At 40.0% G+C, this 24,361-nt stretch overlaps 1 long non-coding RNA gene across 1 annotated transcript in view; it reads left to right on the forward strand.

Annotated features, from left to right (window-relative positions):
• LOC106728943 overlaps nt 1-24,361 on the forward strand; it is a 345,556-nt gene that overhangs the window by 204,657 nt on the left and 116,538 nt on the right. The gene's annotated exons all lie outside the window — the stretch shown is intronic.

Raw genomic sequence — 24,361 nt, forward strand, 5'->3', positions numbered from 1 at the left:
TTTTAGTCACAGGTGTTGTCCCAGAGGACACCCTAGTGGCTGGGTGAAAACAGAGCCAAAGAGAGTATTGCCATCACCTTCCTCCTCTCCATGCTTGCAGATGCTAGACGTTCCAGAGAAAGGGGTTCATCCCCTCTTAAAATGCAAATTTTAAGCCCAAGCCCCCAGGCACTCAAAGAGCCCAGGTGAACCTTTAGACATTTACATATTAATATGCTTCAGTTTAAAATGCTAGGAAGGGACATGAAAAAAATGCTCTTAGGATGCTCCCAACAGAAGGGGACAGCAGGCTGGTCTAAATAGAGAAGGGAGCTCAAGATGGGATATCACCCCCACCTCAAACCGTCATGCTCCATTAGTCCCAAGTACCATGGTTTGCTTTATTTACTGATTAGTCTAATTAAAAGCAAACAAGAACAATTGTGCATTATGCCAAATGCATTTAAGAAATTATTTTACCACTTAATGGTGTTAAAGTTGCACGTGATTCAGGAGTAAAATTCCTAGGATAATAGCATTTGCCACTTGTAGCTGGAAATAGAGTTGAAATTTCAACTGATCAAGTGGGTAAAACTCACCATCTTGGGCATATCTGGTAGGTGGGCAAAGGTGCCTGACAGTCACGGCTGGGATATTTCCTGTGCTCACACAGACACTTGCCGGAGGAATCCATGCCGCCTCAGCGTGTGGAGGGTCTGCAGCTGGTTCTCAGGAGGCGGGAACGAGGGTCTCGGCCTTAGTCCTACCCCTGTGTGACCTCAGGGTGGTCTCACCAGAGAGGGCTCAAGTCTTTTCTCTTCCATCTGCCTTGGGCCAAGCCTTTAGTGCACAAGGGCACAAAGACAGAGATCACTTTTGTGTGGAGGTTTTACACATGTGGGAAGAGGAAACCTAAAAAATGAAACCAGAAAACCCCTACAAGGTGATAAAGTGGTTTGATCTGTTTCTCCCTTTTCTGGTATTCTTATTAAATCTGAAATTTATAATCACTCCCCACTTATGCTTGGGAGCAATTAAGAGCATCTGCCAACACAAGAAAGAAAAACCGAAAGTGGGTAATGAAATCGATGACAGAGCAGCGACTTGTTCATGTTTTGTAATCTGTAGATTTAGGAACACATTCTTGATCATTAAAAGCAACAGTTATGTTTCATGTTCAAGGGCAGTTTTTAAATATTAAAATAGAAATGTTTTTAAAGCATGGACAGAGATACTTTCTATCCCACGTAACAGCCTTTATCACTCTGTCAATCAGTTGGAAAAACAGCACAGGATGACACCATCCTGAAGGAAACAATTTTTAAGGTACTCGCATTACAGTTCTATCTCTTTGGATGCTGTGGTTAGTGGAATATACTTCTAAAATGTAAATGCATTCAGTTTTTCATTCATTGAACAAAAATCTATTAAGCAGTCATTGTCTACCAGGAATCGAACTGGGCCCTCAGGATATAAATATGATTAAGGCCATGACGCCTGCCTCAGGGTGGCTCATGGTTTACTGGACAGCCTATGTAAGTAGGATTCTTTTAGTTACAGGTAACAATTTTAACTTACTTAAAGGGCATTGGGATGTATAACAGAAAAGGCAGACATAGAGTGGGCTTCAGGGTGGGCTGACTCAGTGGCCCAGCAATGTTATCAAGAACTCAGGTCCCTTCTGATTTTGTTATGCACAACCCACAATAAGTACACTTCATCTTCTAGCTGGCTGTCAGAATGCTCACAGGTGCCTTCTGGCAGCATCTTTGTTGACATGTAGCAGAAGAGAGACGTCTCCTTTGGCTCTTGAGAATAATAAAATTTCTTGCCCCAAAGCCCAAACAATCTTTTATGCATTTCATTGGCCCAAATAGGTTCAGATCTGCCATATCCCTAAACCACATCCCCGGTAAGTGGATTGGGGTTGCCATAATTGGCTTTGCCTAATCATCGTCCACCTCTGCGGCAGGGACCCGTCAGACTTCCTTGAGTTTGTTGGCTGCTTGGGAAAGGGTTTTTATTCAGCCAGAGGAAAAGAATAGGTTCTGAATTACAACCTTTTCCTCGTTGCCTTTTGTGACACTAAAAGCTATTTCAGTAACGTGGGACTTGACTGGCAGATGATATGATTTCTGAGGGACACTGTTTCTCCTAGAAAAATGGTTCTCAAACTTGAGAACCGGGAGGGCTTATTAACCCACAATTTGCTGGGCCCCAGCCCAGAATTACTCAGAGGTGTGGTCTGAGTATTTGCATTTCTAACAAGTTGCCTGTGAGGCTGATGCTGCTGACAACTTTGTCAGGATGATGCATCTAATAGCAATTTGGCAGCCTTTGTTGTGCTAAGATCACCACGAGAGCTGGACAGAATTTACTTCAGATTTTGAAAACATTTTCTCTCCATGGGGCGGACAGTTTTTGATTTACTGTTGTCCAAGTACCTGGTTTGCCTTGAAGTCATCCTTCCCTCCCTTGGACATGGTCTTGTCTATTCCGGAAAGAGCCTCAAATATCTTTTGAAAGCTATTGCTGCTATTACTCTAATAAAAATAGTCTCCAAAATCATTTTTAAAGCCATTAGTGCACATGTAAAACGTAAACTTGTCTTATGGACAAGCTTTAAGAAAGTTACAATTCATATTTCTGCAATTCTGAAAATAATCTATTATTGTGTAAATTGGGCTCGCGTACACTGATAAGAGGAAGTGTATTACTGAAAATATTGGAAAACTAAATTGCTTGGGGAATAAAAAGATCATAATGTATCGACTTTCCACAGGCTGAACAGACTATTTTTTGATATTGAATAAAGCAGTTTAAACCATCTCTTCACTGCCTGATTTTTTTTAAACTTTTTTTTATTGAGTTATAGTCAGTTTACAATGTTGTGTCAATTTCCAGTGTAGAGCACAATTTTTCAGTTATACGTGAACATACACATATTCATTGTCGCATTCTTTTTCACTGTGAGCTGCCACAAGATCTTGTATATATTTCCCTGTGCTATACAGTATGATCTTGTTTATCTATTCTACATATGCCTGTTAGTATCTACAAATTTCGAACTCAATCTGTCCCTTCCTACCCTCTTCCACTGCCCAATTTTTATAATAGATGTTTGTTTAACTCAAGCAGAAAGTTTGCTGTCACTGAAAAGTTGTTGCGTTTTCCAAAACAGCTGGAGTTGGCAGTTGAACCTCTGAAGGAGATAATTCTAAAGAACCCAGATAAATACTAGTTGTCAGAGGAAAGGTACCTGCCACGGGCCAGGTACTGTCCTGGACACTGTATTTATGTTATTTCACTGAATAAATTTAAAAATAAAAAAGGAAAAATCAACAACAAATAAGAGTGCTCCTCATAATTTTTTTTTTTTATAAATTTGAGCTTTTAGTGACTTAAGAGAGATCATGACTCAAAGCAAAGATCTTTTTGAGATGCCTTTTCATAGCTTAACACCCTTCTGTAGGTTCTAATTTCTTATGGTATGAAAACTGAGTTTGTTGATGGCACCAAAGGCCCATGTCACTGCCTTCCTGGTAGAGCCTCACCTGGGACCCTCTCCCAGGAGCATCCTGCGTCCAGCCGCACTGACCTGCCTTCAGAGTCCACACAGCTGTGCTCTCTCCGCGTCTGCCCTCCCTCTGTTGGAAAAGCTGTCTCACAAACTCCCTTATTTCATAATCTTACTCACCCTTCATGTCTCAGCTCAAATCTCTTTCTCAGGAAAAACTTGCTGGGCCACTAAGATTTGTGAAATGAATACATGAACACAAACATTTAACGATTTATCCTAGGCCAGGCATGTGCAGTATGATATTTAATCCTTCTGTCAACTCATTAGCCTGCAAGGAGTAACCAGTCTTCCGCATGTGAGGACTGTAATTTGCTCGATACCGTACTAGGGCAGTGCTGAATGTGGGGCCTCGGGTACTTCTAGTAAACAAAGAAGAATGCTTTCAATTTCTACAGAGCAAACAGTATTATCACACACTGTCTATCTGGCTTATATATGATCTAGAATTATCTAGGAAGAGATGTGTTTTATGTCCCCGTACATAAACACTGACAGGAAAAAAATATTAGCGTTTTTCTTTCTTTCTTTATCGATGTTTGACTCTGCATTGAATGTAATAAAATCTAATATATATGTAATGTTTTAATATAAAAAGCACAAAGTAAATATAAAATGTTTTTAATGAATAAATTCTTGATAAAGGACTTACAGATGATGCTTAAGGAATATTGAGAGATTTTTCTAAACCCTATGTACAGAAGAAAATTTGAATTTTGACAGAAAAAGATGACCATGACTTAATAGGAAAAATAAATAATTTAAGACCCACTATATAAGTTACATTCAGTGAAAATGCCTCAAAATGTAGTTAAGAAATAAACTTTTTTTTAACAGAACAACTTCTGCAATGTTCAGGAGAAGCCTGAATTTAAGACAGCCTGCGTCCTCCCGGCTTGGCCATAGCATTCAATCACACCATTTTCATTATGTTGTATACACTTCACATCCACAATTTAATCGAGCCTTTGTCAAGTAGAGTTTTCTATCCAGAGGAGACATACAAGCTCAACATTATGGCTTAAACGTAAAGCAATCCTGTATTATATGTATTCTTAGGGTTCTAAGCCATTCCTGGGTTCTGTTTAAGCTCTTTATCTTCTATGGATAACCACTAAGATGTAGTTTAAAGAAACATTATACAAAGCTAAAAGAAAAAAAGATTTAAGATAAAATTTCACTGTGGGTCTTTAAAAATTAGCGGGATGTAGTGAACACTCAGAGCAACGCTAAAAATTAAAACATGTCTGTGACACTTAAATGAATCAGAAACTGAAGCTTTTCTAGAAGACTGCCTATGAACTATCATGTACTGTATTTTTTTCCTATTATCAAAGCATGTGAAACTTGAATTACAAATTCATGTGAAGTTACTAGAATTTTCTGTTTAAGACAGTCTTGCTTTTTATTTTTATTCTTTAGCCTATTGTATTACCACAGCCCAACATACAACATTCCAGGAAACATTTCATTTTTAAAGGGCTCCATTACCGTTAATGAAGATAAGTTCATGTGGTGTAATATCATAATGAATTTTTGGTGGAAATTAATTAGATGTGTGAATGCTAACATTTATTTACATCCCAGGCTAGATGTTCAAAGGAGTGTATGTTAAGCACACAATTAGAAGCAACGATGCATTAAATTGGCCTCACCAAGAAATAGTATTAATTTTAATAGCGCAATGGAAGCTCCTTGGAAAATCCAAGTAAGATTTTCTCTGTCCAGTTGCCAGCTTTTGAGACTCCTTGTCTACCTAAGTTACCGGTTTACAAAAAGTTGTTGGAAAATTTAGAGTGGAGACGGAAAGTGCATTTTCCCCCTCACATCATAAGGCTGCACAATATTCTCATTAACCTATGGACTTCCTCCTAACTCCTTTTGATTTGCACCACACAAACAACATCTAACAACTCCTTTTGCAAACAGTCTGTGACCTTTTTAACCAGGGAGGGAATTCCTCACGGCTGGGAACCTTCAGTCACTGTGTTCTTTTTTAAAGTATTCCTTTACTTAAACTATAGAGAAATCACAACAGTCCAGAAACAACAATAACCCTTCATGGGATTTTTTAAGAATAAGTGCTTGGTAGACCGAAACCACAGAACCACAGAACCACAGAACCACAGAACCAACAGGAGGGATTTCTTCCCAGGTTAGGGACCATTCTGATTGTTATTCTGGGATGATTTATCGTTGTTTTGGAAATTTATTGGAATGTCTTCTAGTCATATATTTAGTTGAGAAATATTTTAAGATTCAAATGCTTCCTTATTTCACACTATTGTATAAACTAATAATAATGACTACTGCTTATTGAATTCTAACCACTTGTGAGCACTGGGCTAGTGAATTATATGAATTGTCTAAATTAGTTCCTTCACAAATGCTATGCTTGCATAGATTTTATTTACATCTCCATTTTATCAGAGTGAAAAGTGGGATTTGGAATTTGAGCAGCTTACTCAAACTCAATAGCTGGTAAGTGGCTAAACTGGGATGTGAACCAATGTCCACCTGCCCAATAAGCCAGTCCACCAAAGCTTAATGTTTTGGGGCAATTTTCGTTATAATCCTTAAAGACACTGGCTGATTATGTCATAGTTCTTTTGTGATTTTGTGTAATGAATATCTTATTGAATCCCCCAAAACAAATTTCATGTATACACAGTACAGAAAAACAAGAAAGCTTGAATAATGAAAATATTATTTGTTGTACTGAACAGGGGAAATACATGATTGGGATAAATGTCTTGCAGCAACATAAGTTCACAAACTCTCTCTGAACTAAAAATCAGTAATTTATACATTCTGTATAAAGTTACCTCTCATGTCATGAGACCCCCTCATTAAACCCAAATGCCCCTATTCCCCTAATATTCTTGATAACTTAGAACTGAAAAGGAAAACAGCAGCTGGTGAACTCAGTAACAAGACTGAGAATCTGTATTAGTCTAAAAGGCACTTGAAAGTCAAGAAACAAATTTCTGTAAATAAAAGATGGTTTCAGGCAGCTCAGAATTCTAGATAAAAGCTGTTTCACCTTATGAAAAAATTTATAAGAAAACTAGTAAATTTCATGATTCCTGAAAATGTGAATTTAATCTACACTTGTAACCTACACCCACCTGGACTTTGGTTCTTGCAAAGGCAGTGGGAATTTCATGACACCTCAAGGCAATGAGGAAAGCTTCATGGCCACTGAGTATGCAGCTGTAAAATGAGCATGCAAGACTTACAACCTCATCACCCCCACTCCTCTCCCTACAACGTCTAGACCTGTCATCTGTGGGACTGATGGATTTGATCAATATTAGCTGTTCTCTCCTAACAGTTTGTTGTACTGGAAAAAGACAAACAAGGATGTATAAAGCACGTAGATGCATATTATGAAAGCAGGATAGAAAGGAAAAGTAATTTCTTATTTTAACTCAAGCAAGAACTGAAGCTTGGAGGTCAAAAATTTCCTTGTTTACACATGTTGTATGGCAAAGCTAACGAACTGTCTCATAGTTTCAGTCTCATACAAACTAATTTTATATCAACAGATACAAAATTTAATGTGAAAGGAGAACCACAAGTTTGTTTTCTATGTCTGTGGGTCTGTTTCTGTTTCGTAAATAAGTTCATTTGTGTCATATTTTAGATTCCACATATAAGTGATACCCTATGGTATTTGTCTTTCTCTTTCTGACTTACTTTACTTAGTGTGATGGGATTAGCAGATACAAACTACTATAGATAAAAGGGATAAACAACAGGTCCTACTGTATAGCACAGGGAGCTATATTCAATATCCTGTAATAAACCATAGTGGAAAAGAATATGAAAAAAAATGTATATATAGGTATAACCGAATCACTTTGCTATACACCAGAAACACAATATTGTAAATCAACTATACTTCAATTTAAAAAAAAATTTAAAGAGGAATTACCATATAATCCCAGGGTCTAACTTTATTTGTTCAGTAAATATTGTTAAGCACCTACAGCTAAGCATTGCTGTGGGATTGGAGATGGGAAGTGAGTAAAATAAGTAAAATCTTCTCTTGCTTTAATTTTACACATGACACTTAAAAATTAGAATGTGTGATCAAAGCCATTTCTTGAATAAAATGTGCTATTATACACTTATAAATAGAAAGGAGTGGTTAGCGCCCTTTAAATCAAATCAGAGGACAAGGGTGACCTCACAGGTCATCAAGTCTGCTCGTTGCCTCTACACTTAATACAAGTAGATGTAAGTGATGTCGTGAGTCTTCTCTAAAATTTTTGCCTTTTCTTTTGTCTGTCAAACTTGAAATTATCCCGTTGGAACTCTCTCACCTATCTCTAGTTGGTTTGGCAAAGAGGTTCCCTACCGGGAAAACACATCTGAAAACAAGTTCAAGAAAGCAACCAGAAATGATCCAGGCAGACTGGAATCCATAACAATTGTGGGTGATGAAAGAGTTCTGGATTGGATATCAGACCGGGGATGGAGTCCTTGTTTTTTTTAACTCACTTGATCAGAGGTTCTCAGCTTTTATATCTGGAGAGCTGGTTAAAATGCCTCCCTGGGTCACGCTGGCAGGGTCTCTGATTCCGTAGGTCTGCGTGGGGGCCTGAGAATTTGCGGTTCTATCAGATTTCTAGGGAATGCTAATGATGTTGAGGTGGGGACGGCACTCTGAGAACCACAGGGTCACCAGGTAACTTGTCTCCCCTAGCTGAGCTTCGTTTCCCATCTCTACGAGGGAATGCCCTTATCTTTACAGCCTTACTGCAAAAACAAATGCATTTAGCACCTCTGCAAATTCCTGGCACGTGGTATTCTCTCAGAAAAAGCTTATTCACAATCTTGCATCAGTTTACAAGCCTGAGATATTTAGGACCCCCTAAGTAATTCATATGTGACAAAATACAGGTGCAGATATATATGAAGAATTTTTGTTTGCTTGCTAGTGTGCTTTTTTTTTTTTGATCACTGTGATTTGCTTATTCCTGAGGTTTCCATTCTTCTAAAAAGCAATCTTGATTGCTCTAACTTTTTATTATGCATTTTTATCCCTCACCATAAAAATTCAATATGAAACGTATATAAAAAACAAAATCTCTAGTATGAGATCCTGATCTTCACCACTGACAAACAGAACAGAATTCAGGGGCTTGACGGTATCTTATAGATCGTCCAGTCAACCTGTTCATTTTATGAATGGAAAAACTTGTCCAAAGTCACAAAGTCATTTTGTGATTATGTCCAGGTCACTCAGATCAAGTCAGCCTAGTCTACGTCACCACCTCCTGAAAAGGTCACAACATCTTTTTTTTTTTTTTTAAACTATTTAGCAATAGTTTTATTAAATGATAAATAGGCAGGAAGGAGAGGTGACTGAACCTCTATATGCCAGAATCTAAAGTGACTGTATTTGGCTTCTATAGCCCCCCCCCTCCCCATGGGGCAGGCTTGGCGGGAAGTTGTTAGTGGTTCTAATCACTGGGTGTGTTGGATTAGAACTGGGAGACCCATCCCTATTAGGCCTGGAAAACAGACCTGATACCTACGGGGTGGCTGAGAGAGAATTTGAGGACCTGGGCGTGGGCAACACTCACTCCCACTAGGACAGGAGAGGTGGGGCAGCCTCCTGGGCAGGGGCTCAGCTTAAGGCTCCTCCTTTGCACTACCACCATCCCCACATCTTCTCCAGGCTCCTGTTCGGCCCCTTGTCGCCAAACCAATGACTGTGTCTTCCCCCCCAGACCACAGGAGATGGCGTCTGGTACCTGCTGCCTGTGATGCCCGGGCGCCGCTGGTGAGATCAGTAGGTGAGGACAGCAGGGCTGTGTCTGCTGGCTCAAATCACGACCTCTTAGCCTCAAGAAAGTGAATAACATTCTCCATTATCGTTTCCTCCCTATCCTTAGGAAAATTTTATCAATTTGGGGGGAAGAAAAGTACAGGTTCTCTTTTATGAATAGTGCTGATCTGTACTGTGACTTTCTCTCCAAACATTTCTATATGATGCTACCTTTGAAATAAAGGTTCCTCTAAGGGCTGGAGATTTTCAGAGATTTCCAGCAGCCCTCCTGCACCAGGTTTTCCTTTCTCCTAGTACACGCTCTTCGGGGTGGAGTTGTTTTGTCTCTTTTTGTACCACTGGTGATTATGATCATCATGGCACAGGAAGAAAATAAGAGACAAGAATCTCAGGCATCATTAGATGAGAAAGATCCCCCAATGTTTGTACTTTCCCTTCTGCTGAGGTTTTATTTAAATTATTTAACTTATTGTTTTAAAGCCATCAAAGAATGGGGCAAGCCCCAATCTGGAAATGTTGACCCTACTGCCATCAAGAGAAAAGGGTTAAGTGACACTATGGACTGAATGTTCATGTCCCCCCAAATTCACACGTTGAAATCCTGATCCCCAGCGTGATGGTATTTGGAGATGAGGCCTTCAGGAAATAATTAGATGAGGTCGTGAGGCAGAGCTTTCATGATGGAATTAATGCCCTTATAAAAAGGAGAGGAGACATGAAGCTCCCTCTCTGCTCCCTGCCATATGAAGATACAACAATGAGACCTTCAGCAAATGAGGAAGAGGCCTGTCGCCCACCAGGGAGTCTGCTGGCACCTTGACCTTGGACTTCTCAGCCTCCACAACTGTGAGAAATAAGCATTTGTTGGTGAAGCTCCCCGGTCTGTGGTAATCTGTTAGAGCAGCCCTAGCTGACTAAGATGGGAACTGATGCTGAGAAGCTTCAAGGAAACAAATCTAAGAATCAATATTTTATTTCCATTAATTACAAGTGAAAATAAGAAATCAGTTGGTTTAGATTATAGGATGAAAGAGTACCTTTCGCTGTACAGAAGAGCCATAAAAAAGCAAGGAGACGATCATCATAAAAGTTAGGAGAGGGTACCTCCTGAGAAGAGGAAGAGGCTCGGACAGAGATGCGCACAGGAGAGAGAGGGCCTCTTAGGTGTCACCAGATTCCATGTCTTAACCTGCATAGGGCTGTATCAGTCTCTGTCCTACAACTATTGGCAGATGATACATATGTTTTTATAAACATTTTTGCGTGTATATTATATTTCATAACATTTATAGAGCCTGGTAATGGCTGTCAGATAGTTGGAATTTCTGTGTGAAATCTTGAAAAATTTGATTAAATTATATTAACAGTAATAAAGGCAAAATAACATCTTTCAATAGTATATTTGTGCAATTTTCATGACCTTTGATTTCTGATTTTGCCTTTCCCAAAAGACTGAATTTCTTGGGTGCTGTGTTTAATAGCTCAAAATGATCATCTATTACGTTTTAGTTATTTATTGTGTGCCCAGTTTTTCAGGAACAACTACAAGCAAACAAAAATGTGTAACTTTTTCTTTGAAAATGAATGAATCAAAAAGCAATATTCAGACTGAAGAGCAGTTGGATAACTCAGGTTTATATCAACCCAAAAATATGAATTAAAAAAGGAAGGGAAACAGATGAAGGAATGAAAGAGAAAAAGGATGAAGGAAATGAAACGACCATTGATGGAATGCTCAGTGCATGCCAGATGCTTTAATTCAGAGTGTTAAACTTACTTCTCAAGGACCATGAGAGGTTGTTTTCTTTTTAAAAAGAAAAGAAAGAGACTCCAAGAGAATTTCTTGTAACCCTTCAAGATGATTGCACCCAAATCACAGCTCTAATATTGCCAATTATTATTAGGAAGGAAAAATGGAGTCCAGTTCTGGGATATTGACAACTTTTCAATTCAAGCACCCTTAGGTGTTACCTCTCTCGAGTAATTCTAGTGGGTTGGAAAAATGTTAGTTGCTTCCCTGCAATTCGTTAGAAACAGGGACTGGGCACTCCACAGAGTTTCCACACTTGCACTTTCCGAAGCAAACGAGCTGGCATTAATAGAAATGTAAGTGAGTGGATCTTGTCTTCACAATCTGACCTGTCACCTAGCTCCAGAGAGAAGGCAAAGTCTCACCTTATTGGGGGATGGTGAATAGACTTCTGAAATTAGGAGAAATTGTATGAGGTGTCATTAAATGCAATTTCTTTTTAAGAATTCTCTCATTGGTAATTATTCTTATTATGTAGGTGGACAGTCTCTTAATATAGATAAAGACCTTTGCAGCTGCTCTCATCATAGGCCTCATGTTTAATATGCACTTTGTAATTAGCATGGATGTAAAGCCCCACATTTGCAGTCAGCCTCCCTTTCTGTCAGATCGGTTTTTAATCTGGGCTGTGTTCAGCTGCAAAGGGCTGATAAGCATTTCTGAAATCTCTGTACACGACAAACAGCACTTTAATCTCGTCTTTCAATTTCCAGTGCACTCATTACACAAATTCAGCTCAAAGACCTTGATGCATGAAAATTAGCCTTCCTGGATGTGGTACAATTTCTTTTAACCTTTTCTAAAATACTCTGATCCTCCAGGCCTTTCGTCCCAGGAAAATGCAGGCAGTGGCTTACTTGTAAAATAGAGGAAATTTATCCCCAAGGCCCAGGGATGCTATCGTTGAGCTAAACGTGAGCTCTTTGTTTTAATTGAGGAAGAGGGAAATGATTTCTTCGATTTTAACCTAATTTTCAGGGAATAAACATAGTTACATAGAGATGAATCCTATTTCCACGTAGTACTTTCACATTCGGAACCCTCGACTAAGCCAGCTGTCTGACAGAGCTCACTCATGTAAACCCCCAGCCAATTAGCACCAATTTTCAATCAGTTATGTAAGTATTAACCTGTTCCTCTCTGTGTGTAATCTGTCTGTGAGCCGGCTTGGAAGAGATGAAATTCTTAAAGTGTCAAATTGCTTTCCTTAATACGTGTTTAGGTCTTTATTTACATTACACCCTAGGCTCTGATTTGAAGCTTTCAAAGATAAAAAAAAAAAGTGTGAAATAGCAACTGTGCCTTCCTAGTCTCCAGAGATGGGAGGGGCTGGGGAAGAGTGTGTCATACTTGCTGAAAGATTCCCCTATGTGAAGACTGAGCCCACTTACAGGGAAACAAGAGTCAACTTTATCTGTCTTTCAGCCCCACATAATATTCCTCAAACACAAATCAAGGCAAGTTGAGGACAAAAGATTCCCAATGTATTTAATCTTGTTGGGATTCTTAAAAGTAATCGAGCTTCTGAAATTCTCCACTTAAAAAGACAGGCTATTGTATGCAGGTAAATTGCTTTCACAGAAGCTAAAGACACTTTTGGTGAGAAAGTCTTCAGGAATGAATGAAGGGCTTTCCTCTAAGTTTACAGAGGAGTTTTTCCACCCTCGGCCCCAGCAAAACGCCAAAACCCTAGGCTGAGCTCAGGCCTCCTCGCAGTTTGGATTAGAGATACACTTACCTACACCTCAGCCATACACCCTCTTCCCTGTTCATAGGCCACCTGGAAAGGGTGGAAGAGCTTTGGGAAAGTAACCTTGTTTTGTATTAAGGTAAAGGATTAAGCAAATCAAACACAAGGTATCTCATAAAGACAAAAGGATAATATTTACAATGACTTGTTTTCCAGAGCTCTCTGTGATATCTACCCAGGAGTTTTGCTAAATACATGAGGAAGAACAGTTTATTCAATAGGAAGAAGTATTAGTTCTATGAAATACTACACACAGATTTAAGAATGAGAAATGGACAAAGTGTGCATATTTTCTTTATTGCCAGGAGTACAGAGTTTGGGGCATCACCACACCTGTACAGATAAGCTCCTGGCTTCTGACTTTGCTGAAGCAGGATTCTGAGGGCAGGGCAGAAGGGAAGTTTGGAGAGGACTGGTTTGATAAGCCCACTGTGATTTTCTGCTTTCAAGCCTTGTTGGGCTTTGTTCTTTCAGAGAACTGCCTGGAGAGCTCTCCTCACAAAGCAAGTTGCAGGAGACAGGTTACCAGGGGGGCTGCTAAGTAAACAATTGTATTCAAATTACAATATCTGTCACACTCGTCCAGCCCTGTGTGCAGAACTCTAAGCAAGGAAAGGGAGTAGATTTCCTTTCTGTAATGTCACTGGAGGCAAACAAAAGAATTTTTCACATGGTGGAGTTTACTTTTTTTGTGATGGTAAATTTCTTTTTTAGTAATTATAATGCTGGAAGCAACTGTAAAGCAAAAGGCCTGAGCTGCCTCCTAGTGTATGTGACACCTCTCAGGACTCTCTATCCAGAAACCACAGAAGAACGTAACTTCCCAGGCATCCAGCCTTCCTCGTCGAAGAACTTCCAGTGGTTTGGCCTTGGCGTTGTGCCTGCTGGGTGGACGTGTTGGGACACTTATGTTTGCCCCACAGATGGGACCAGGGCCATCTTCTCCAGGCTGCAGTGCTGACCTATGTGGTCCGCCCATGAGGATTCCAAAGTGACCCAAAGATCACTCAAATGTGCACCCAAGAATGTGACAGTCCAGGGGTGTGTGACCCATAGGTTCTACTCTCAGATGCTGGGTGCTAATCCCAGGTGGTTAGCAACTTACTGGTTGGAATATTACCGGTTTCATTGTTACATTTATTTATTCATTTAAGAAACTTTACTTTGTGTTATGTGTTAGAAAGTGCACCTGAGCGGGTGGAGAGTAGGGTGAGGAGGGATCGGGGGAGACGTTTTTCCCCCTATTACTTCCTCCCAGGGAGTAAATCCACTCTAGGTTCAAATAGTCAAGGAAGCCTTTGGTGCTGGTGTCCCGAGGAAGACGACACACCTCTCCACTGTAGAACACTGTTGTCCCTAGGAAGACGACACACCTCTCCACTGTAGAACACCGTCTTCTCTTAGAGACTTGGGTCACTGACTCCTGATTACTTTGTGTTCTGTTTATTAGGTCTCGGCTGTTTTTTCATCTGCTTGGAAGAGGGTAATGACTCTTTTTCCTGGGAAATCTAGAGGAGCTCTCTGAGGCCTGCTAGACCACTTTAATTTATTAATTCAACAATGCTGTATTGCACTCTAGAGATACAAAGACACAGAAGCCAGAATGCTTATCCCTCAGGGACCTTGGAATTTAGAGGCAGAAATAGAAAAATAAATATTTAATTATGATACAATCAAGGTGTGTATAATAACACAGCCTTTCTCACAGTGGATCCCACAGACTTCCAAATCTGTTCTCCGAGCTTTGCAAGTCTTGGCACTGGAATCCCAGTTCTGCCACTCACTGGTCATGTCATCACAAGCAAGATATTTTAGCTCCTGAACCTTAGCATCCTCTCTGTAAAATGGAGATACTAGTTGCAAATTTTGTTGTGGAGTTAAATGGGAAAAGGAATGTAATTAATCAATCAATTTCCTGTTGTACGGTGTGCCAGGGGTCTTGTGTGCCTGATTTCAGCTCTACATCCTCAGAATTACTACTCACAATAGCGCAAAAACAGCATAGGCATTAAAGGCAAACACAACCATAACTTATTTATGAAAAAAGGGAAATCGAGAGGTCACTACTGCGTATCACTGGCAGAATACACCTGACATTGATTTATTCTCTTCTTTTCTCAGGAATGCCAAATTTCTGCTTAGGAGTTTCTCCCATGCCAAACCAAATTCAATAAATTCCCCTCTAAATTTAAATGGATAAAATCTAGCTCAAAAATATTTCCCAAACCCTTTAAGGAATAACCCAATGCCCTGTTTTTGACAGAAGACTCACTATATATTTTTTATTAACCATGCAGTTGAGACTATTTTTCTGTTACTGCAAATTATAACAAAACACCTAATGGTTTGTTTTCAGATATCTGTATTTGCTTTTGAGGAAAAGTTTGAATGTGGTCAATAAAATGTCACCTCCTTTCAAATATGATAGCTTAAGCAATAGGTTTGTTTGGGTTAATGTGGAAAATATAGCCGCCCAAGTAAACCATGTACCATTGGAGGACAGGAAAAGGAAATGGAAAATGAAGCCAAAGCTGAGTGTGAACCTGACCCTCTGGGCCCCTTGGCCATCATCTAAAGATCTCACTCATATATTTTAAGACATTTTAATATTGGTTTCTAAAGATTGCTCTAACTTAAAACCACTTGCCTAATTACACACACACACACACACACACACACACAGAATCTAATTACCATCTTCTAATTACCATCTACCATAAAGCTTTCGTGGACTTCATTCAGGTTCAGAAGACACAACCACAGAGGTGAAATTCCTGTTGCATAACCAAGCCAGTCAATATCCTTTACCATGTATTTATACAGCACATTCTATGTGCTGGGAACTAGTCTAGATTTCAGGAAAAAAACAAAATCTCTGCTTCCAGAAAGCTTGTATTTATATATGAGATGATAATGGAAAAATAAAATGAAATGAAATATTTAAAAGTGTGCCCCATGGTAACATTAAGTGCTACAAATGAAGTAAAATAATGTGACAGAGAGAAACTGGCCAGGAAGTAGGGAATATACAGACGTTCTTTTTAGCCACATTGGCCTGGGAAAGTTTCTCTGAGAAGGTGACATTTAAGTTAATACCTGAATCTGGAGAAGTAGCAGTCGTTCCGGGGAGTAAATATTCCAAGCTATGGTGGCTGAAGAGTAACAGACGTGGGAGAGAGGACAGGGCGGGCGGGCTTGAGAGGGAAGCAAGTACCAGATGATATAAGGTTAAAAAATAATAATAATAATTAATTAATTAATCACAATGAGGTGGATAGACTGGTCAGGAAACAGTTACAGAAGTCCAAGTTAGAGATGATATTTTTAACTCTGGTTGTAGCAGCCGAGTTCAAATTCAAAATAAACACCTTCCTTAGAGCAACAGATTATATTGGTGAATTAGATGTGGCATGGAAAGAAATGGACAAATTAAAGATAAGATCTTGACCCTAGTAGATAGACGGATAGTGTTGCCATTTACTTAAATGTTGAAGACTTGGTAAGCTGAGGATTCTGGGGTTTGTGTTGGAGATGAGGAACCACTGGCCACTGGCTCCATTTTAGCCATGTTGAGTTTTTGGTGACTACTGGACTTCCTACTGATGATGTCAAGTAGGCAGTTACATATGATTCTGGAATTCAGCAAATAAAGTCAGAGCTGGGAATATTCCCTTGAGAATTTTAGAGAGCACTTTCAAAGCCATGATGCTAGATTAAATCACTTGAGCCTAAGTATAGTTTTAGAGGAGATGTCTGGAGACAGCAGTGTTTAGATAATGGGGGAAGCCCCTGAAGCTAAAGGAAAACAAGCCTTCCTCTGTGCTTAGGCAACATGTTGAAGAAGAAAACATCAACAGCTGCTAAGAAATCAGATAAGAGAAAGACAAAAGTTAACAAATAGCTTTCACAAGATGTGGGTCATTGGCAATGAACATACATATGTTCATGTAGAACTGAAAAATTGTGCTCTACACTGGAATTTGACACAACATTGTAAAATGACTATAACTCAATTAAAAAAAAAAAGTTAAAGAAAAAGATGTGGGTCATTGGAGACCTTAATAAATTGAGCTGTGTTGCTGGATGCTTGATTTAGATTGGACTGAATAGAGAATGGGAGGTAAAGTAGAAACAGCAACTATATATAGAACCTTGCTAGGAGTCTTGCTATAAAGGGAAGTGGAGAAAAGTGATGATGGTTTCCAGCAAAGGCAGCGTTTTGTTTAAGACGAGTGATATTAGACTCATCATGGTGGGAAGGGTCCAAAAAGGAGAAAGAAAGGATACTGAATGAAAAGGGGAATGTTAACAGAAAGGAGACCAAGAGAAGTTATAAGGCAAAGGGATCCAGAGCCTCAGTAGAGGGTTTATTGTAGGTAAGAGCAGGGTCACCTTATATGTTATCACGGCAGGAAAGGCAGAGTCAATGAGCCCAGGTGAAAAACTGGCAGACTTGGTGGCAGCTCGATAGCAAGGTGTAACGGTGTGCTCTCTTAAATACCATAGTTAATTCTCTTGTAAATAATTACTAACCGTAAATATTCTTTATTAGAAGTCCAATACAGCAGATTACACTTATTAGAGTAGTAAAGAAAATAATATGTATTTTGTCTGATATATGTATCACTAAAATTCAGATTTTTCCCACTGAAACTATTTTATCAAATACATAGGTGGGAAAAAAAAATTTCAAAACAGAAAGTAAAACAAGAAGATTTCATCTGCTTGAAAAAATATTTGAAAATGATACCAAATAATGTTGATGTTAACAAGAATTTCCTTTGTTGGCAGCAGACACATTTTCAAAGCTTCCACGTTTTAATTTTTTTTCAATAAGGCAACTGTCAATTTGAATTACTCCATCCTGCTTTGCATAATAATTTACATATTTATCCACCAAGAATGCTCTGATAAAGGACAGTATCCCATGAGAGATGAAAAGGCTTGATTCTTGAATCCCACTTTTGCATTCTTGAATAGCAAACCCTCTTTTTCAGCGGCAAAATTGTAGTATTGAGAAAGACAATGGGCCAGGTCAGTGGTTTACGGTTAATTTTTTACTGTGAAATTCTATTATACAAAATCGCTTGGAGTAGCTCTTGTCAACACTGCCCCAGTTAAAACAGTTTTTGTTTTTCAACCATGAAAAATAATTATTGCCTAAAACAGGATGATCACAAGGAAGCTCTTATCAGTTCCAAATAAGAAAAGCCAAGCCAATTTTGGAGAAAAAAAAAAAAAAGTTCACTGTTTTCGTTTACTAGCAATTTAAATGTTTACTGATATCCTTTACTGAACAAATAAATACTTTGGCCTTTAGACTTCAGGCCTATGCTATAAATTGGTTAGGGTTTTGAGAAGTTTTCCTGAGCTTTTATTCTTATCTCAGTCATAAAATTGTCTTGAGTATGACCTAAACTCTTATATCTCTCTTGATTTTCTGCTTCTGTGTGAGTGAGGTATCTATATATCCAGGCACTGGGATAGACTCACATTCACACTGCTCTACAATACACTTCCCAGCGTGTAGGCTCTTTGTGTTGCTTTCTCAATTTCACCAAGAGCAGCACATCGAATAAAAAAGACTACATGGAACCCTGAGCACATGTGTGCCAGAGACTTTTGGGATCCAAAACTTAGTCATGACATTAAGAGTTGGAGATACTTAAGAATGCCTAAGACATGAATTAAGTGAAATTCCACTGCTAACGTTCACACTGACGGTTGAATGCCCACTCCAGTTATGCCACTGTGGCTCCTGCTGAGAGCTGCCCTCACTGGCATCACCCATCCTTCCATCCTCTGTACCTGACTTTTCACTTTACCACAAGATAGCCAGTTAGTTTACGTCCCCACAGGGCTCAGTTGTCCTTTGTAAGATCTGATCAATAATTGAGTGCTTTTCAAAGAATGTTCTACAGAGTCTTATGGGTGGGTCTCAGGGTCACTTATGGGAAGTATTTCTTCAGAGTAACTGGGGACACTCCAGACAATCCTATCTTTACTTTTCAAATACAGCATCTCTATTCATTATTTTGTAATTTTGGGGTTTTACCAAAAACTTTATTTTGAGAAAGTATTCTGCTTTGGAAAAAAGAAAAGTTGGAAAATCACAGAAATTATCCTTATTGACGTAAGTGGAAGGATTAGTCTGTGAGTCCTCTTAAGTTGAATTTTCACTATGACATTCTAGGAGCAATGCCTTTAACTTCTGGATCCAAGACAGTAGAAGTGAAGGATGGACATTTATGGTCAGTTAGTCTCTACATGATCTTAAATATCACGGACAGCCAGCTCGCCTAGCTTAGAGGTAGGGAGGCAAACGTTGCTCACGTGGTATCAGCAAGGAGAGCATTCTCTCTGGAGATCTTAGAAAATATATACCATTTTCCTCCTTTCCCATTTCTTTGGCTCCCTCTTTGGTTTTTGCAATCTTTGCTTTGGTACAGTAGTAGGGGTACAAATGGGAATTTGTATTTTTCTTGGAAAAAAACATAAAACACAGTTAAATGAAAGCTCATTTACAGTGTCTCCTACTTTACCTGGTGAGTCACAAATAGAAATTATCAATGATGCTTCAGTCACTGAACACCCACTGCACGGATCAGGAAAGTAACCCATACTGTACAAGGTCCTTTCCCTTCTGTGATGTAGTAGAGACGTCAGAGGGTGCAGTCTGATGGCAAAGTGAGGCTCTTGCTCCAGGACCACCTTTTCCAGTCCTGGTGACTGGTCTCCAGTGCTATGAAGGAGCAATGAAGAAACAGAAGAAGCTGAAAAGAGACACAGAACTTTCATCACCTTTAGGGTACTCTTTTGTTTAATTTTCACTTTCAGAAATCCTTTTCATATGCAAGTAAACCAGACATTTGCCTTAGAACATTTCGCTAGGTGGTGGGGAGTTTGTTCAGGTAGGGGGCCTAGAGAGGAGAGAGAGTGTGCATGATTCTCCCCAGCTCCCTCCCACCCCGCCGTGACTAATCCGTAAACCAACTTAAAGCAAGATTCTGGGTCAATCTGTAAACCATCTTAAAGCAAGATTCTGGGTCAAAAATCCTGATTTTCATATGGAAAAATGAATTCCTGTCCCTTGCAGCTTTACAGTCAGCGAGCTCCTTGAGTCTCACTTTCAGTAACAGTGAGTAGGAACAGAAGCCGTCTTGTTGGACTTGGCTGATGACCATGTCTAAAGAAAGAGTGGGCCTTGCCGCAAGGCTGTAGTGTTGTTTTTCTCTGGTGTAGCACTCACACACTCACAGTTGGGGATGTGTTGCAAAACAGAGGAAATCATCCAACGGCTATAATTACAGTGACTCATTGACACAAATGCTGAGAGGCAGATGTGGCATAAATAATGAGAGAACGCAAAGAAGACTCTTCCTTATCAAATCCAGCCCTACGTCATCACCATGCAGGAAGTGGCCAAGGCCACAGAGGCCAATGGCGAGAATCTGTTTTCCCCAAAGCTCCTTGAATACTCCCCCACCTGGAGAACTGAGTGGTGGCTATCAGAACCCTGACCTACTCAAGTTAACCAAAAAAGCAAATACAAGCCATCCTCTAAGATCACAAACTGTGGGGCATCAGATGAAAACTGTCATGTGGATGGAATAAATAGGGCATGTTTAGGGAATGTGCCAAAGCCACAGAGCAAAAGGGAAACCCAAAACCAAAGCATGACTCCAACAAAAGTTGGGCTGAGCCACTAAGAGACAGTTACAAAAAACACAGCCAAGTCAGTTTTCTCAGTGGCTTCAGTGGCAGCCACCATGAGCAGCTTTGAAGTTAGACGCACCTGGGTGACTATAGGGAGTCAGTTACGCTCTCATAGCCCCAGTTACCTTCTTTATAAAATGGGAGAACAGTAGCCCTTACCTTGCAGCATTATGGTGAGAATTAAGAGATAATGAACTTGAATGTTCAGGGTGAGCACAGTACCGGCTAGATGTATGCTCGGTGAATGATGGTGTTTCTTGCTATATTCTCTTAAGAATAGGGTGTGGAGATAGAGAAGTGCTCAGTGCAGAGGAGTCTCTGATTCTCTCCTCCTCCTCTCCTTCCTCCCAGCAGGTATATACTCGTCCGCTGGCTAGAAGTGGAATTCCTATTGAGCACATTGACAGAACTCGTTACAATAATGGATGCTTGGGAGGGAGAACAACATGCAGTTAATCGACCACTTAATTATTTGTATAATTCATTCAAGTTTACCCTGGGATTAGATACTCAGAGAGGAGACACAGTGTAGTCTTAAAGAGCATGGACTCAGGAGACTGCCTGGGTTCCAATCCCAGCTCCCACTTACTACCTTGTAACCTTGGGCACTTAATCCCTCTGCATCCCAGTTGTCTCTCTGTAAAGTGGAGGAAATGATCCACATGGTGCTATGAGAATTACAGGGGTTCATGTTGGCAAAGTGCTTAGAATATTGCCTGGCATTTAATAAGTGCTACTTAAATGTTTATTAAATAAATAAGTAAATACTAATAAATGGGCATAGTGCAGTAGGATGTCTCCACCTATGGTGGAGAACCAATTAAAATTAAAATTTTACCATTTTATTTTTTCTGTCAGAAATGTGCAAGATTTCAAATTTCAGCTAAAGATCCTGAATGATAGTAAATACTTAATTTAACTTTAGATCTTTTAGAAGGAAAAAATGGTAAGCCTTGTCTGGAGTAATGTGAAAAAAGAAATACACACTTTATAATTTTTAAATCAAGAGCACTGTGTTGACTACAGCCTGAGTGATGGTCACATACATATTATGTTATGAAAGTTTCTCCTTTTTTTCCTTTGTCCTTGTATCTTATAATAATATCCCCACATGTCCATTTACTTATAATAGCTATCTCATTTCTTTATATTTTTATGACATGACATGAGGACATTTAATGGATTGAACATTTTTAAGCCAAAAGTTCCATTGTAATTGCTGGCTTTTGTTACTGAAATAACTGTTTTTCGTCATTATACAGTAGCAACCTGTGTTTTTTAGTTCCACTATAAGGTCAAGGTTCCAGAAGCCTTTGTCACACAATTCTTATATCTGTGTTTTTCAGTTGCTTCACACATTTGCTGCAAATGACTTATTCATTCATCCACGCATTTGTCAAACACTGAGAATCTATGATATGGTCGGATCGTTCCTAGAAATTGGGAACTAAAGTGAATAATTTTTCAGAATTTTTCTCAATAATATTCACTACGGTTAATGGTTATTCCTCATTTGGGGGCCTGGAGGGAGAATCAAATTGATTCATTAATGGATAAAATGAGTAGCCTTGAGCAGTCATTTAAAAATATTGAAACATTCACCTAATTGTGATCTCTCCCTTTGTGGTACAAGCTCGCAGTGTGGAAGCACTTACCCCGGGGAGCAAGGAACTCCAAATCCACAGGAGATAAAGGATCTAGGGCAGGAAACACCAGTTCCCCGCATGGGTAGAATGGGAGTCATGACTAGCAGGGCCTCTCGGACTCCCACCTCTATGTTCCCAGGCTCATGTTTTCTACCTATCAGGGGCCCAGCACCATAAAACCGCCACTGATTTGGAGTGTAGAGCCTGTCCTGATGGATGCTATGCCATTCAAGGTGTCATCTTCAAATTGGCACGTTAGGTGCATCTTCGAAAGATACTTTCACACCATATCAAGCTGGCAGCTTCTGAGTGATGCAGTATGTGATGGGCCCCGTGGATTCCATAGTCAGTGTCTACTTCTGTGCCTCTTTGCTGCTCTGCGGGTCCTTTATTTTGAAGCGATATCACATGGGAGCCTATGTCAGCAGATCAGACTACCTCCAGGCACTCAGATAAGGGTGCTGGCCAAGCTCCTGTGGGCAGGAAGGGCAAATAAATGGTTATCTCAGTAAAGAGAAATTGCTGCCTTCCAGTGGACTGAAAAGAGTTCAGTGTAATCAACCTGCCACCAAGTAGCTGATTGTTCTTGATGGATGGCACCATATTGAGGATTTAGCACTGGTCTCCGTTGCTGACAGGTTGGACCCTAGGCGGAGGCAGCAGCTACATGAGCCCCAGTGCGTGAGAGTCCATGCCATTGGCCTTGTGGGGAGCCTCCATTTCTGTTACCATGGCTACTCCACTCACAAGCTCATTGTTCCAGGACTGGGGAGGCAGAGGAGAGAGACTGTCTGATTAGTGGTTCAGTGCCCCTTCTTTAGTGGATGCTTTTTGGTAGATGTTAATGAGTGATATAAAGATATTAACACTTCATGCCCATTCCCATAAGTCCATCTTAATGACTCAACCTCAGACCTTGTCTCCAATCTTCTAAGCTTTCTCTTCTAGGACCTGGACCAAGTACCCATATATTTTCTTACCTTGGGCCACTTCTTTTTCCAGATAAAATCAGTGACAAGCTCCACCACTAAAAATTGTTTATTTACCATGAGGATTCCCCCTTTCAGGGTCATCCTTTGTGGGACTGTGGTTCAAGAGCAGTTCATTTCCAAATTGCACACACTGAATTGAACCATCTTTAAACCAAACTCCACCAATCTCCACCTCTATCAGCTCTATTACTCCTATGGGACTCCTTGCCCGGCTGGAGTGTCTGAGGAGCCAGTACGATGGGGGTAGATGACCTGGGACTCTGCCACTGCTCATGCAGCTTACTTGTGCCTTTTGGTCCAGCTCATGCTATTAATGGATGTACCATTTCTATCTTAAACTGAAGTGCTGCTGAAGTGCTGACTTGGTGAATTTTTCAGAAGCCAGCTCATGATAAACGGCTCTGGCAGTTTGGCCCCTTGATGTCTCATGACCAGATAATACCAGGACCTAATAACACATCAGGAATTGATTTTAAGGTGGTATATAGTTCTGGGCTTCAGATGGCATGGCTTTCTTCCAGAACCTCAGGGTTGCTTGCCATCAACCTCCCACAGCATCTTATCTCACACAAACACCTGCCTGTTTATAGGAAGCAAGTGACAGGGCTGCTTACAGAGCCCTTTCTCTCTCTGGGTCTGCTACCCACTGAAATCTGGTAACTTTCCATGTCACTCTGTGTGGGTCACAGCAGTGTTCCCAAGCGTGGACACTGTGTTGTGCCATCATGTTGTGTGTTTTTCTTTTAGTAGGTGTTGTAAAATGCGTCACTTTGTCCTTTACCTTGGAGGGAATATTCGAGCATGTCCCATGACGACTGAACTCTTAAAATCTTCACTGACTATGTGTAGGGATTATCGCCTACCTTCTGGAGCATCATGGATCTTATCAAGGCCTCACGGTGCCTGCTACTTCGTGCTCCTTTGGGCTGATTCCACAGTTTTTTTGAGCTGTAATACACATACCACGTATGTATGTATACGTTACCATGCATATGCCTGTTTCCACATCCTCCCCACCTGCATTGGACTGCCTTATAGATTCTGTTCCATGAATCTACATGTCTATCCTTATGTTTATAACATACAGTGTT

The sequence above is a fragment of the Camelus ferus genome, chromosome 5, assembly GCF_009834535.1.
Source record: "Camelus ferus isolate YT-003-E chromosome 5, BCGSAC_Cfer_1.0, whole genome shotgun sequence".
Classification (NCBI taxonomy): domain Eukaryota; kingdom Metazoa; phylum Chordata; class Mammalia; order Artiodactyla; family Camelidae; genus Camelus; species Camelus ferus.